Here is a 14,854-nt window from a genome sequence, read left to right as displayed (position 1 = left end):
TGCTTTATAATTTTTATCCTTTTCTTTGGATCACCAGACATTCTCAAGATTTTTTTTTCTCCCTTTATGGTGATTTTTCTCGATCTCRTAAGAAAATATTTTCCTTTTTTAGTGCATTAGAGCCCTGGATTTGATAAAGATTGTCAGCASCAGATGATGAGTGCCAGTAGAAGCTGGTGCCTGATTTTTTTTGTGATGCTAGGACTCTTGAGTYACATCTTTGGATGTGATAATCTTCCAGGGTAAAAGACATAATGTGACACTGCAYGTCCATGATTCTGGTGACAAGGCTGACCCAAGGCCCATACTACTGCTACACAATGGCTACCTGGTTTAAAGCTAGCTCAGGAGTTTCTAACCTAACTGTAGGGACAGAAGCTTAGGTGGCCCTCCAAGGCCTTAATATTTGCAGAATCACAGAATCATTTAGGTTGGAAAAGACCTCTGAGATCATCRAGTCCAACCTTYGACAGATCACSAAATTTGTCAACCACACCATAGAACYAAGTGTCATGTCCAGTCATTTCTTGAACACCTCCAGAGATAGTGACTCCACYACCTCCCTGGGCAGTTCATTCCAATGCTTGACAGCCCTTTCCATGAAGAAATTTAATCGAGCAGAAACTTGCTCCAAATGAATCRCATGTGTTAGTGGGCAGAGCTGTACATGATAGCTCTAGTGCTGTATGAGACAGGACTGTTTAATCTAATTTTATCTGTCTTGGTCTCTTCCTCTTTCCTTTGTGTGCCTCATGCTTATCTCTAGTAATCTTTGAGGAAAATTAAATCCAGAAATTATTAATAACTATGATTATAGTARTGGAAAATCAGCTGTTTATGCACTGAGTAACTCTGCTTACCTTGAAGGCAGCAGGGTGACTTTGTATTTACTGAGGAAGATGATGATGCTGTAAAAACACTGTTTGGGATCTGTGTGCTGCAGAGGCCTTTGAGGGATGCGCTGACAGGTTCTTTTGTTGTACCATCTCTTGGCAGAGAGATCAATTCTCCTTTCTTGTATTGAGTCATTGCAGTGTTAAAATGAGGAAAAAATATAAGCTGTCTCTTGTGATGCCTTCACTGCTCTTTTTACAAGGAGAATTATGGAGCTGAAGATGAAATGTAATGGGATGTTGAATTTGCAGCTGTGCAGAAAGGTAGAAGAGARCCTTTCCTAACCCAGGAAATCTGTTTGTGTTCACGGGAATTGAAGCATGAGGATTCAGACTAAACCAAGAAGGATCATCCTGAACAATAAAKGATAACCTGAGACAGAGAAAGATGTTTCCTTCTCCATGTTTCAAGAATTCAGATGTCACATTCYAAGCAGCTACATCTTTTGTCCACTGGTTAGCAAAGCTTGGTTCTCTGACACAGCCAGGATTATGGTAAGTGTCTCAGAGTAATTTCTCAGAAAATGCAGCAATGTGGCAAGAATTCCTGATTGTGCAATTTGAGTCYGAATTTGAGAAGCTGAGGACCTGAATATGGGTATTTGAGAGATGGGAAAAGGAGACTATGGGGGGAAGGCGACTCCTCTCATTCTGTTTATAAAACTGGGAAGAATCTATATTTTCTTACAAACTWCGGTTACTTATTGGAGAAAAGAATACATTGACTCTTGTTTTCTTTCTTAAAATCTTTTCATCAGTGACAGGATACAGGACCAAAGGTGACCTCTGGAGTTTGCGTGCAGCCACCTCCTTTGTATCTGCAGGCAGAGTGCGTGACCTAGAGCTCAATTAAAGGAGGAGAGCAAGCTGAACCTCTCTTTTCTCAGTGTTCTCTGAAGTCTGCTAAAAAGGAGACATCTTTGTTAGAGACAAGCCCAACCCTGTGGAAGGGACAAGAGATAGTGGAGGTGTTTGTATCTGGTTGGTGCTGTGCAAATTAATGGTTCATTGCCTCCAGACACCTTTTAAGGACTCCATTCTCACCCTTGCAGTGAGGAATAACAGTACTTAGCTCGGTTTTGTTCTTATGTCTGTCTTTCTAATACTTTTGTGCATTTGATTCCTAGTCTGCAGGCCACCAGGAGCACAGTGCACCACAAAGCTGAGGGTCTCAGGTGGTGCCTTCTGCTTACCTGGGGTGCAGGGATGGATCTTGGGCATGAACTAAGTCATGCCAAAGTCTTTGAGTTGCTTTGTCTGGCCATGACAGCGCTGTGTGCTCTGTCAGGTGTAGTTCTAGCCATCGTGTTTGAGAAGGCAATCCAGAGGATCACCTGCAGGATGAAATACAAATCTAACWGTTGAGGGAGGGATGTAGGCTGATGTGGAGCACAGCAGGGTGAAGAATGTGGTCTGTGCAAAAGCTGCATCTGGAACTGCCTTGGTGTCTTCTTGGGTACTCGTGCTTCAGAGTATAAGTCTTACATCCAGATGATGCAAATAAAGATTAAAAAAAGAGCAGCTGCAATTTCAAATAGCATTTTTATTCTGCTTTCTGAAGACATACATTATTTATTTAAAAAGTGATTCAGTACTGCCTTGTAAGTAACCCATTTAGGATTATGGATTTTTCTGGGCAGCAGGTATTGCTGTTTGTTTCTTCTGCCATTACCATGTTCTGTGCCTTGGCATTCACACAGCTACTCACAACAAATCTTTACCTCTATTTTAAAAGAACTTGAAATAGATTTGTGTATGTAATTATTTTTATTCATATCACTCTTCACTGAACCAGATTTTATCCATGGTGTTGAGAGTTGCTGGGGAGATCACACACCACAGTCTTTCCTGCATTYCACTTTGGTTTGAAGAATGCACTGGTTTTAATTAATTTAAATGCAATGACAGAGATGGCAGAAGAAGACTGGAGCAAAAAAAAATCACATGGTTTAAAAAAAATACTTAAACCTAATCCAGAATATGTAGGCAGAGTGTTTCAGTGAATAAAATTAATAAACTGGGATTCAATGGGTATTTGCTTGGTATATGTGTCTGTCACCGCTAATAGACAACTTCATTAATAGTGGTTTTAAATACTGTATAATTACATCATATTCTGGTTTTGTTTGCTTTTGAATTCTCCATTTGCATGCTTAAGAACAAGTTAGCATGAAATTTTTCAGACAATAAAATGTGAACAAATAAAGAATGATGCTACCATTAATGCACACATCTGCATGGTTCTGTTGGTAGTGTGCCATCGATAAGTAATAGATCTGACTCTTTTATTCWTTCTGTATTTTCAGTTCTAGCTGAACACTAGCAAACTGCTCACTACATTTTAGTGATAGGAGTGCCTTTTGTTAGTGTTTCACTGTAGCAAAAGTGGTCTCTAACAGTAAAGTTAAATAGATGGTAAAGTTATCTGGAGTAGTCTCTAGAAGTTAGAAAATACCGTTACAGGTAAAGCATTTGGCTAGAATGTGGAGTCCCTGTTCAATGGGGATGAAAGTGGTGGTGTGACTTCCACAGGGCCACAGTTGGTTAGAGGATGGCAGGAGACACAGCCTCATTGCAAAACAATGCTACAGGATAGCAAATTGAAGATGAGGAAAGAGATGGGAAGAACGAACTAAACATGAGGTGAAAAGTGTAAAATTACTGAGACTATTGTTCAACATCTATGAGTTCGCTAGAGCATGTTCAAGCTGAGGGAYAGCTATTTTCATTTTATGTCCCACTTGCCGGCCAGCCTGTGTCCAGGGCTGGGCTGTCAGCAATCCTGGGGCTGCATTGCAGCACTGGGTCAGTTGTGGGGTGAGGGGTTACTGTCCCARTCAAGGACAAGGGTGCCAGCTTACCCCAAGTCATGGCGATGTGTCCAAGCCTTTCCTAGCTTGATGGGACCCTGGGGACCCACYGTCATCACCTACTGTAGAGCAGTTCCACTTCATCTGTCTGCTCAGCTCCCAAAGGTGGCCTGGTGGCCTTCAGTAGCAAGATTGTCACTTATACAGTCTGAAGGGTTGGCTTTCTCTGGGCTATTTCATGGCACTAAGTTCCTTCTGGCACCATGATTATTCAAATAATTTTCTGTCTAGCTCACCTSCTTTCTCACAGAAAATTGGTAGCATCCTCCACAGGAGGCCTGACATGGCTCACAGCTGTTTTAAGTGTATTTTCCTGTCCTGCAGGTTGTRCCTACTTTTGATTAACATTTTAGTATTCTAGGTGAATGCCAGCAAGAGAGCTGTRGTGGATGAAACTTCTGTTGCTTTTATCTAGTGTTTTCTGAAAACAGAATGGTGATCACGAGATAAACTCTTTCCTCATAGTTAAGAGGATGAAAGTTTATGAAAAACTTTATGAAAAAGGCTTAACGCTAACATCCCAAACCCAAACTGGCTTCTCACCCCCTYGTGCTGAAACAGTAGTGGAGTGCTCAGGGATGGGCAAATCTTAGTCACCTTCAGGTACACKGCCTCAGTCCTGCTTTTGAATGCCATGTTCACTACCCTGCAGAGGTTTGAACTGCAACAAAGAGCATTCTCAACACTGTGTTTGAAGWGGACTGGGCTGGACAAGTGTGTTACTGGCTACAGTATCCTTGAGCTGCATGTGTTCCCAGCAGTGCTTCAAGCCAGCAGGTTTTGTGTCYCTAGGAGCATTAAAACTGGGACCCCAGATTCCTGAGAGCCAGCAGCAAACCAGCCTGGGGCTCCTGCCCTCAGGGGAAGGGTGGAGAGGTGAAGGGTGTTGGAAAGAATGAGTCCAGGGTCCATGTGTCTCTGATGTGAAAACACCTTGCCAAAGTTTTTTCTGAGGAGTTGGTTCCTCWCCTAAATCCCGAGACCTCTAGGGGTCATACGAGTGCTGTTCTAGCTGCTGGGGTGCTACAAAGGCCATGCTTGTAGGCAATTTTTTAAAGATAAAAGAACCCCGCTCTTAACCTTAAATATGCTATTTTTTCCAAGGTGCAACAAGTGATGTAGCCTTGTTAGCACAGTTGCTCCTTGTTAATCTTTTATTAAGGATTAAGTAAATGAAGAATTCTGTCCTAAGTGCAAAGACTCATATTCTGAAAGGCTGCTTCATTACTTCCTCACAAGCGAATATATAAAGTGTTTTAGGGGCTAACACTCTCAGGAATAGACCTGATTTGAGGCAGGCTGTTAGTTGTCCAAGTACTGCAGATTGAAGRTTTCATGAGCAGTGGAGGTTGGTCACTACGCTTGGTCAGGATAGTCTGGTTTATTGTTGGGACCAAGAGAAAATGCCTGCCGGAGGCWCTGGGAGCTTTGGCAGGAGGAACCTGAGCCCTGGGCCCATTTGTTAGTTAATTTTCCTCGTAAGAGTTAATTTTCCTCATAGGAGCCCTCACAGTGCTGTGCTTTGCRTTGGAAGCCAGGAAAGTGTGGACAACACCCCAGTGTTTTGGCAGATGCTGAGCAGCGCTTCACTGCATCAGGGCTGTCTCTCCAACACTCCCCCTGGCCAGRAGGCTGGGGGTGGGCACGATTTTGGGGAAGGACCAAGCCAGGACAGCTGACCTACTGACCAAAGGATATTCCATAMGACATCTGCTCATCTATAAAAGCTATGAGAAAGGCAGAAAGGGAGGGTGGTGGTGGGRAGTGGGTGAGAAATTTTTCTTCCATAGAAACTACTGTGTGTACTGAAGCTCTGTGTCCCAGGAAGAAGTTGACATCACCTCTTGATGAAAAGTAGAGAATAAATATTCTTTTTCCTTTGGCTTCTGTGCACAGCTTTTGCTTTTGCTTTATTAAACTGTTTTTATCCTGATCCATGAAGGTTTTTTTTTTCCATTTTATTTTCTCCCTCCCTGTTCTGCTGAGGAGGGGAATGGTAAGATTGTCTTAGTGGGCACCTGATGTCCAGTCAGGGTCAACCCACCATATCAACTTAAACTTTCCCTATTGCACCAAATTGCCACCCTCTGGAGGATTCCTGGAGTGAAGAGACCATGCAACTGCTCCTGTGAGATAATAGATATGATAAGGCAGTGCTGGAGGTAACTTGGTCCAGTCCAAGAGACCCAGAGCACCTAAACTGCAGCCTGGTCCTGGTTTATGCTCTAACCTTCTCCCATGGTGCTGTTTCCAYCATAGCTGCTTTTTAAGTGGTCCTTTTGAGCCCAGCCAGGCAGGTGACTCCTTCTCCTTCCCTCTCCATCCCAGAGGGGCTCACACCTGAAGCTCTCCATGCACATGGCAGAGGGGAGCAGGCAGTGCTGCTGAGTGGGCAGAATGGCTGCAGACACTGCCAGGCTCTGTCAGCAGTCTGGATATATTTGCATGAAGGGAGATTTTACCAGTTTGGGGGGAAGGACTTCATCTTGTGCAGCAGCAAAACATTAACACCTTTCACTTCCACTGTGCGGCAGCTGTGACTGCTACATTGCTCTTTTGGAACTTTAAAAAGTGTTTCCTTTAAAAAACCCACAAACAGAAAAGATAGCTGGAACAAGAAGATAAATGTTAATCAATATTGTCTCAATAATTGTATCAATATTGTCTTAAATACGTTAAATACATGAAGCCCTGCCTATAGAGAAGGAGCAGGCACAATTACCAATTTCAGAAATTCCTGTCCACAGAGGACATCTGGAAAGTTAAAAGAAATGAACTCAAAGAAGGAAGACTTGTGGGGATGCAGGAGGACCTAAAATTGCAGGTTTTGCACATAGATAGGGAGCTTTATCACAGACTGCAGAGAACCCATGGGCAGATCTAGTTTCAATGGGATGCTTATTTAAAGACAAGGCATCAAAGTAAGATCATAACTCTGGACCATGGTCCTGCTGCTGCTGCTTTTGCTGTGACCAAGGCTGCCCCTGTGGCTTGTCTACCAGCAAGCATCCTATATTTTATTCTTTAGCAGGATGTGTGAATAAATTGCCCCAGATGGGGGTGAATACAAGACAGATGAGAATGATACAGTTGATTTTTCATTGGCTGCTTCATTGTGTTTAGTGGGGATTGCTTAGCTAGGACATTGTGTATTGGTACTGATTTCTTAATTCCTTTTACTCAATGGATATAGCTTTTTTTCTTCCAAAACTAAGCATGTCTTGACAAGTTTAGAGATGTCACTTGTAGAAATAGAGCATTGTGCTAAAATACCTGCTTTGGTTAAGCTCTGGGTACTGCTGAGGTGCTTTATGTCCCGGGAGGTATGAAGGACCTTCACTTTGGAGGTATCCCACAAGTGTATTGCCTATAGCTCTGCAGTTCTCAGTGTTGACCCTTCAGGTGTACAGAGGTATTATTACTGAATAAACAAACACAGGCTATTTCTATTACAGAGATAAAGATTTCTCTTAAAATGGATYAAATTTGTAGGGAATGGGAATAGAGACTTCATTTAGTCCAGCAAGAGCTATGGTGGGGAGGGTGTGCTGAACAAAACGCAGCTTTGTTAAAATTTTCTGACTTTTTACCTGGTACGTGAGTGTCCCCTCTCTTTATCGCTCCTATGGATTATGCTGTCTCACTGTAAGTAAGATCTCTCCAAAGAGCAGCTTTATCTATACCAGGTAATTCACCTAATTGCATGCTATTGAAAGAAAGGTGTTTTACCCTGGTAGGGAGCTAGAAGTTCCAAGGTTCATTGCAAAACTAAGAGAAGAAGTATCTTATCAAGGATCGGTACAATCACTTGTAGTTTGCTTTTGTTCCCTTAAATATTGTCCAACAACTCTGGATTCCGTGTGAAATAAGTGGGTTTGCTTTTATAACCTCTGTATATAACAACTGATGTTCTGCACACCTCTTCTGAGGAAATCAATGCAATTCCTTTTGGTGCTGCTGATGGGTTTGCACAGTCTAGCTTCTGTCTTGGCTCGTTTGCTTCAGCCTTGCTGAGTTAAATGCCAGAGGTTTATTACATGCTCTCTATCTGGGTTAATTTTTTCAGCCTCTGAATCTACTAATTGCCATTTGTAAATTTTCCTGGTGGTAAAGGTCACAAAGATAACTTGGCCCTCATGGCTTAACCTCTTGGTACATCTCAGGTTATGAAAGGTGGTGTTGAAGTCTGCTGATTAAATTAATTACTCTCCTGAGGTTTCATCATAAAGAAAAACTCTTTTGTCTTTGTAGCTCACTTCCATCAAATTTTTGCATCACATCTCAGTGTTGGGTTAGGAACCTCTGATTTTACTGGAGCACAAGCAGAGGGTAGAAAGAGATTATGTTTGTAAACCATAAACCTGACCCTGAACTCTGTGTTGCATAGGTGCTTCCTCTCCTTCATGAGACCGGAAGGCAGGCTGCTGATTTTGCTTTCCCCCTAAACTTTCTGCCTTTGCTAGGAAMATCTCCAGGCTGATGAAACTGGAGCAAAGCCTGAGAATAAAGCAACAGTTTTTTGGTGTCTAAAGCCACATAAACCAGCACTCAGYGTCCACTCTAGCCCCTGCAGAAAACTCACTAATGAAAGTGCGTGCTTCTGAAGGTAAGATACACTTTCCAAAGCTATGTCTGAGTACAAATAGGGGATCCAGTGCCCTAAACTAACCTGTTCCTGTTTGAGAGAACCAGGAACAAGCTAGTACCAGGCTGTCATCATAGAAAGCTGGTCTCTGCCTGTWCCTTACACCCGGCACTCCTGGCTGGCCTTTGCTCTCTTGCACTGCAATGCACAGGGCCATCTCTGCTGCTGTTCCTGACAGTCACACTGCCAGAGTCCAGCAGGGCAGGCAGAGCTGAGTTAGCACCAAATCATGCAGAAAGAAAGGCCCTTTAAGTAAGCTGTTGGGGAGCATGTGCAGAAATCAATATTCTGTCCCTTTGGCATGCTGACATCTCTGCTTTTCCTTGCCAAGGTTGTCCTTACCATGTTTTATCACTGGGGACAGCATTGCAGAGRAGGCATTTCAGCTTTTCTGGAGTTTTTGCAGTTTAGCTGAGTGTGGTCATGTGCACTTTCTGGAGCTTAGAAAGCTCCCCAGAGCCACTAGAGCAGCAAAGGCCATTACCTGCAGAGGTAATCAGCCCTGGGACATCCTAAATACTTCCTCGTTGTGGTCTGGGGTCTCCATGGACTAGCCCTGCCTTTCCTGCCAAGATCATCTATCTCTAAGGTGATTGCAGCGAAGCCACTGTGGTACCTGTAAAATATAGATGAGAAGTTTAAAAACAGGAAATAAAGTATACTTATGGCTATATGAATCACAAGGCAATACTTATGGCTATATGAATCACAAGGCAAGACGTAATCATAGCATTTATAGAATTACAGAACGGTCTGGTTTGGAAAGAACATAAAAGATCWTCTAGTTCCAAGCCCCTGCCAGGGGTAGAGGTACCTTCTGCTAGATAAGATTGTTCAAATCTCTATCCAACCTGGCCCTGAACATTTCCAGGATGGGTCACTCACAATTTCTCTAGGCACCCTGTTTCTGTGCCTCAGCACCGTCATAGCGAAGAATTTCTTCCTAAAACCTAATTTAAATCTACCTTTTCTCAGTTCAAATCCACTCCCCCTTGTTCTGTCACTACAGGCCCTTGTGAAAGGTCCCTCTCTGGCTCTCTTGCAAGCCCCTGTTAGGTACTGGAAGGTTCTAGAAGGTCTCCTTGGAAGAATTCTCTTCTCCAGTCTGAACAACCCTGTCTGTCTCAGCCTGTCCTCACAGGASAGGTGCTCCAGCTACCTGACCATCTCTCCTCTGGATTTGGTCCAGCAGGTCCATGGCCACCTTGTGCTGGGGGCTACGGGGCTGGATGCAGCACATTAAATCAGAGAACCCCAAAATGCTTATGAGAGTTCTTAGAAAACAAGTAACATGATTTTTTTTTACCTTCAAAGCACTTTGTAGGTGCTTATGTACCTGTGCCAGTGAATCAGCTAGAGTTTGCCCCGATTTCCAGGGCTGAACTCAGGGTTTCTCAGGACATGGGGGTGAGCCCAGGGTGCTGCAGCTGCCTGACCACCTGGCTGCTATTCTCCATGCAAGCCCAAGCTTTGGGGTGTTTTGCAGAGCATTTGGAGAAGAAATGTACACCATAGCATCTGAGTCCTTTTGTGCTGGGGAAAAACAGATTTCAGCAGTTTCCAGTGCTGGATTATGTTTTAGCACAGAATTTATGAATGCAGTGATTAAATGTACTTTTGAAGCAGCTTTTCTGGTAGCATATAGTGAAAGTAAGGGCAGCTTTAGGAAAAAAAGGCTCTCCAAGCAAGATCTAAAGGCAAAATTAAAAATTATTCTTAAGATGCATTTGACTTCTCTGTATAGAACATCCAGTTCTTGTATCTCCTCCTGTTTCACTTAGTCACTGCACATCATTTTTCCAAAGTCCCACTTCACAACTCCTCTGCTCCATCACTTCCTAACTTGGAAATAATTTGCAGCATGTCCTTGTACTTGATCTTGGATATATGAGATTTCCARCTGAAGCCAGTCTTTGTTGTCCCATGTGCACAGGACATACCTGATACCTGAGCAGCGCTATGCCCAGTATGCCCATTACACCTGCTGCATTCCTGCCAGATGCCAGGCTGTATTTCTAACCAGAGCAGTGCTCAGGCATGATCTGAATAACCTGAACACCTATGGCCACCCCTGGCAATGAAGTTGCCACCTACCTGCCAATACAAAACGCTTTCTGCAATATTGGGGATGATGTAAGCTTTATTTAAGAGCGTGTCTGTTGTTTCTCAATAGGCTTATCTTAAACTGCCTTGTGGAAAGCAGCTCTTTCATCCATAACTCCTTCCTWACAATCAATGATAGCAAATACCAACATTTTCAGAACTGCTCAAGATGAGATTTTCAAGGGCRCATTGCTCTAAACTGAGTTTAGTGTCTCAAAAACCATGACAGAAAGAGGGCTAAATCTTCAGAACTGCAGAGGAGCTGCTGCTAGACAGGTAAGCATGTCAGAGTAACTACCGTAGTCTCCAAAGGTGAATGTTCCTTCCCATCTTCCCCACAATGAGACATTATTCTTCCATATTTCAGGCCCAGGAAAGTCACGTACAGCTTAAATGGAAGCAATGACAGGAAGGTAAAGGGAGTGCACGAAGTACCTAAGCAAAATAAAAAGGAATGATGATGGCTGATTGMGCTTCCTTCAGTCTTATTTGAGAGGGAGAGTACTTGTGTGTAGACACTTACTAAATAGAGAGAAAATAGGTTCATCTGCAGAAATCCCCTGAGGTGGAACTGCCTGGAGGCTGAAGGGATGCTAGGGTAGTAGATAAACTTATCCTGTTCTTTCTCTTCCTGGTTATTGACTTCTGCCAGTGCTGGACACTAAATCTKGGGCTAAATGGATCCTGCATCAGACTCAGCACACATGCCCGTAAATTCTAACTGTGCAGCTGATAAAGAGATGGAAAGATCTTCCTGGGGAATTAATGTGTTTCCTCTTAGGTTGTAAATAGTGTGGAAGCAAATCCATCACTTTGCTTCTTCTCCACCATTTATCTTGGGCTATTTTGAAATACCATCTTCTTTCATAACATTCCTTTTAGTAGCAAGCAAGTTGAGTAAATTGAAACTGCTTTGCAGTTTGGGCTGAGCAAGTGCAGAAATGAGAGTTAAAGTAGTCACAGTTGTCTCTGTTCTGGCAGAGAACCCCCACAGCACACTGGACCAGAACAGCCATAGCATGAGGCTCCTTACAATGGGAATGTCCAACCAAAAATCACAATTTCACATGAGCAGGCGCTTTGGCAACAGCCTGCTAGCAAGCTGTCATCTAGCAAGCTGCCAGGGTAAGTCTTTACCAAGTGGGGAGGTGTTGGCAGCTCAAACCCACGGGAGCAGGAGCGATGGGTCAGGGCTGCAGTACGGGGGCTGACGCTACGGCTGCCCAACGCAGCACTGCTCACTCAACGTGTGTGCGTCTGTCCTATTTGGGATGCAGCTCAAGTGGATGCCTCTGAACAGCTTTTTGGCAGGAATTTTACAATGATTTGCCCAGTTTCATCATTTGTATCATAGCTCCTGTATCAGTTAATCTCTGATATTGAGCYCTTTATGTCAACTTAAATGTATCTATTTCTAGCTTTCGTCAGTTTGAGCCTCTTATGCCATCTGCTAGATGTCCAAAAGTTGCTTTCTTACCAGAAAATTCTGATCTGCTATATTTACCCTTCAATCAGAGATATTAGCTCATTTGGACCTGGTTTTTAATCTTTGATCAATAGATCCTATAACAGTCATCAAAAGCTTTTGTTCCTTCTGATCAAAGAGGAAAAGTGTAGAGAAATCACCTCCATTTTCATTAGCATTCCTCTGCTTTTTGAGAAGAGCCTTATTTCTTGTCTGTTTTCTCTCTTCTCCACCCTCTTAAGCCTCATCTACTATTAAATCTTGTGTTTTGGGTTGCCATTATCTTCTTGGAACAAGCAAAGCCCTAATTACACTGAATTTCTGTATTAAAATCACGGGGTAGCAGTTCCTTAGCCTGCCCTGCCATTTCTGGAGCGAAATAGCTGCTTGCATAAAGCTGCCCTTTGTTYCCCTTGTTGACCTCTTGCAGGTTTTTCCACTCTGCCTCCACTTTTTTCCTTCCCCCTTCTGATTTCATTAAAAGAGTAGCTTTCATCTTTTGTTTCAGAAGGTGTGTGTTTCCATGCTCACTCATGTGCTGGCCCTTTTGTGCTGCTTTTACATCAAACTCAACAAAAGTGGAAAACTTGCAGGGAACAAGGCCTGACACCTGTAAGCCCCGTCCAACCCGGCGATGTTGTCCTGCTCCTTACACCGGGGTTGTAATGTCAGACTTTCAATGCAAGGAAAAACATTCTGGCATAGATACAATTTTGTCAGATGATGACTATGCTTCCACCCCTTCTTCTCAYTTTGAGGCTTATTGATTGGCGAATTAATAAATAGCCAGATAACAACTAATTAAAAAGAGAAAAAGAAAAATTACTGTTCTGGTAAGACTCGAATCAACAACAGGAAAATATGGAGGGACTCTAAGAAAGCCTGTCAAGCTTAATTTATAATAGYGCTTTTAAATTTGTAATTGAACTATCAGAAAGCTGTTCTGAAATATCTTTCTGGCAGGCATGTTCTCTTTTTTTTCCCAGCATAATGAGTGATGCTAGGATGTCTTAGTAATCTCTTCTTAAAGACTTGTCAYGAAATATACAAAGTCACTGAGTTATGAGTGTATAAGGCCATTACACGTGATCCCTTATCTTATACAGTCTGTTTCAGGGTGTTCCTAGATTTTCTCAAAGTCAAATCCTGAAATGCTTCTTGGTAGGAATTTTCCATGGCTGTGGTAAGACGAGAAGAATCTGCTCCTGCGCAGGTGCAGTCTGATTCACCAGTCAATCGGACCCCCAGAGTGATGCCATAGGAAGCCTGCTCATCCTCTGTTTTTCATTAATAYTTTTGTCTGTCCCCTATTGCAGGCAATGCAGCCTCTGTGGATCACAACAGCCAGGTCAGCTCTCCCCACAGCTTTCCCTGTCTGCAGACATGAAAATCCCTTTCTCCAGTGAACTGGAGGTAAATCTCTTTCAGGTGAGGGGTGACTGCGGTGTGTGGGAGCGCTGCCATTGTTCAGATGCCGAGATGTTGGCAGGAGCGAGCTGGGGGGAGCAGCGCTCATGTGTGGAACAGCGATCGGTGCTTGATCCTCGTCACCGATGGCTCTTAATGCTGGTCCTGCGGCCCCTCCTAAGCCTTGAGGAGATGTGTAATGCCATTGTGCAAGCAGCGGGAGGGACTCAGGAGAGATGAGAGCAGGCTGAGGGAGCAAGCTCCACCATTGTCCGGGAATGGGGGGCTGTGCTGGGCCCAAGAATTATCTTAGTAACAAACCTACTCACAAAAATAAATGGGAGCAGGAGAGTTGCCAGTTAATAAAAACGGCTCATAGCGGAAAAATGTGGGGCTGAGCATCAGAAGCAGCCTGATGGGAAGAGTCACAGTGTGGCGTTACCCAATTTTGTGTACAAGACGCTGTCTGTGCCAAAGGTGGGGCTTTCAAGTTGCTCTGCCGTGCCATGYTCAGCCGCCAGGGCACTGCCTGGTGTGTTTCTGCTGCTGTGCCCTCGCCATCGCCCTGCGGATGCAGGCAGGCTGAGACGGGAGCAGACGCTGATCCTGCAGAGCTGCCCTGGGCTGCACAGCTCACCCTGTGGGTCCCTGTGCCTGTGCCTGTCCCTGTGCCTGTCCCTGTGCCTGTGCCTGTGCCTGTGCCAGCGCAGCGGCTCCGTGGGGACGTGGCAGCCCGCACCAGGAAGCTGAGCCTGGTTAAACAGCAGCCCTCGCTCCTCCCCTTGGCTCCGTCCTGGCCCGTGGGGCTGGTGCAGCCGCCCTGGGGCTGGCAGCGTGCTTCTCCGGGGATGGCTGCAGGTGCTCGGCTGTGTGCCTCACCTGCCGCTGCTCCGGGTGGTCWAAGCTGAGCCATCTCCGCTTTGGAAGCCTGGGTGTCACTCTCTTATAGCMCCTGAGATGAAAAGCCCTGCTTAGACTGTGCAGATGTCCAGCTGGCATGTTCAGGGATTGCAGCAGTGCCTTTACAAAGGTACTTTTCAACTTTAGCTGTTACCGTGCTTAGACCAACATTTCCACTGGCTGAACAGATTGCAAGAAAAAGCTGTTTAAATAATCAGACTAATGGTGCCCTAAAGAGGATATTGGTATGTGTTAGCATGAGGGAGTGAAGCCAAACAGAAAAAAAAAACCAAAAGCAAAAAGCCAGGGCTCTCAGAAAGCAGCAGGCATGCCCCCCTTGGTGCTGAAGAAGCCCATCTCCATGCCTGGCACTCTGACAGCCGCTACGGCACCCTTCAGTCATTTGCGGCCAGTTCTCTGGGCGAGCAGGCAGATCAGTGCGTGCCCTCCAATCCGCGCTGGGGGAACTCATGGGCATGATCTGCAGAGTTTCTTCAGCATCCTCTGTCTCCATGAAGATTTTCCCAGCCTGTGTCTCATCTCAGTGACAGTGSTGACTGAACATTGCCAT

Source organism: Malurus melanocephalus, unplaced genomic scaffold (genome assembly GCF_030028575.1).
Source record: "Malurus melanocephalus ecotype Western Australia unplaced genomic scaffold, MMel_1.1 scaffold_157, whole genome shotgun sequence".
NCBI lineage: Eukaryota > Metazoa > Chordata > Aves > Passeriformes > Maluridae > Malurus > Malurus melanocephalus.
The sequence above is the reverse complement of the archived record's forward strand: the minus strand, read 5'-3'. Positions refer to the sequence as shown.